The sequence below is a fragment of the Arvicola amphibius genome, chromosome 13, assembly GCF_903992535.2.
Source record: "Arvicola amphibius chromosome 13, mArvAmp1.2, whole genome shotgun sequence".
Taxonomy (NCBI): Eukaryota; Metazoa; Chordata; class Mammalia; order Rodentia; family Cricetidae; genus Arvicola; species Arvicola amphibius.
The window spans coordinates 60,449,146-60,451,389 of record NC_052059.1 but is presented as its reverse complement, the minus strand read 5'-3'; positions in this window follow the sequence as shown (position 1 = coordinate 60,451,389).

Genomic DNA, 2,244 nt, shown 5'->3' with positions numbered 1-2,244 from the left:
GATGAATGCAGTAGATTGGCTTTGGCCGTTTGGCTACCAAACAGCACTGTACAGCCAAGACCACGAAGCATCCTCTGATTCAGTTGTCTGCTTGTCCAGGTATAATTTTTAGAGGCTGCAGAGGGGCAGGCAGCAGGTAATTGCATCTCAAGAAGTATTTATTGATCGCCCACTCTCTACATGTTTGCCTTGAAAGGTAATTGTGAAGTACTTGTTCATACATGGCCTTTTAATGAAATAGATGGAGCCAATCACCACCCACCAGTTACTGAAAGACAAGAATTATAGCCCTAGGGGCTACAGAGGCAAACCCCCACTGGTTCCTATCATGGACCCACGCACTACCTCCAGCATTCTCTGCCTTCCTTGGGGGGTTTCAATCAGGGACAATTTTGCTCCTCCCTCCAGGAAACAACTGGTAATGTCTGGAGTCTCATTTAGTCTTCACACTGAGGTAAAGGTACTCCTGGAACTTAGGGTATAAAGGCCAACGGTGCTGCTAAGGATCCCACAGTGACTAGAGAGCCTCCCAGAACAAAGAAAGCTCTGGCCCAAGAGGCAACAATGTGTGTATACAGATATTGCTGTGCATTTGCCATGGGGCACATGCTGAAAGCGGAGGGCGACCTTCAGGAGGTGGCTCTTCCCTTCCAACATGTGAGTTTGGGGATCGAGCTCAGGTTGTCAGACTTGAGGGCAGGCGCCTTTACCCACTGGGGTATCTTGCCAGCCTTATCTTAACTATTTTTATGAGACAGATTCTTATGTTACCCAAGCCTTGAACTCAATTTGTGGTCAAGGATGACCTTAAGTTCCTGTCTTCACTTCCTTTTTTGTTTTTGTTTGTTTGCTTTGAGACAGGGTCTCAATATAACCTTGGTGGTCCTGGAACTCGCTCTGTAGAGCAGGCTGGCCTCAAACTCACAGAGATCCACCTGCTCTGCCTCCTAAGCATCTGGATCAGGTATGTGGGCCACCATGCTGAGCTATCTTAACTACCTACAGCTCAGCAGTATCCAATAACTTCTCCCCAGCAGTGGAGGGTAAGTCCACTCCACCACAGAGTTTTCAATCTCCTGTTGATTTTGTTGTTTTAAGATTGACTGGCTGCTAATAGTTAGCAAACACTCTAAGCACATATGACATGCTAAATCTGTAGGAATGTGAAAGTGAGATCAACTTCTGCTCTTAAGAACAGAATGAAGCCCGGGCATGGTGGTACATGCTTTAATACGAGCACCCAGGAGGTGGAGCCAGGTGCATCTCTGAGTTTGAGGCCAGGCTCGTTTACAATGTGAGTTCTAGAATAGCTAGGGCTACACAGAGAAACTCTGTCTCACCCCCAAGAGAGGGGTAGGGAGAACTAAGAGAAGAGGCCATGTATGGTGGCCACAGCTGTAACTCCAGTTCTAGGAAGGCAAAGGTCAGTCTCCTCCACACAGCGAGTTCCTGGCCAGCCAAGGCTACATAGCAATATCTTGTCTCAAAACAGAAAGGATTGAATGAAGACGTCCAGGTGAAAACAGAGTTAACACATCAGGCTGAACAGAAGTTGTGTTATTTTGATTATAATGATATATTAGAATGGATGGCTACCTAGGAAAAACTAAGGCTGAAGGATCTCAAGTTCCAGGCCAGCCTTCATGGCGAAAGGTGAACGAGACTCAAAACAAACAAAAATTCAAAAGCATGGGGCTGGAGAGATGGATCCGTGGTTAAGAGCCATGTTCTTGCAGAAGACCCAGGTTCAAGTCTCAGCGCCCATCTGTAGGCAACACACACATACTTTTTTTTTTTTAAAGATTGCTTTAAGACATAAAAGGAGAAGAAAAAGCAAGGCAAAAGAAAAGCTTCGTGAAGAAACGAGGACGATACCCACGCCTCTGTGGAAGCCATTCAAATTCACAAAGGAAAAAAAGGGGGCAACTGGCTGGCTGCCAACTAGCCAGAGCCTGAGTCGAGTTGGCCCAGAATGGTGAACCCCGCATTTCTGAACTAGTGTTAGTGAATGGTGGATGTGGGTTGGGGTGAGAACTCAAGTGGGGTGGTAAAAGATGAGCCCAAGGTGAGAGCAAAGTCCTTCCCTGAACACAGACCGGAGCACAGGTTTGTCTCTGCACTCTGCAAGGAACCTCCACTGTGCCAGGCTTGGGGGCACACACGCGTAAACCCCGCAACTGGGAGGCAGAAGGAGAAGGATCAGGAGTTCGAGGCCAACTTCGGCTACTTAGTAAATTCAAGGCA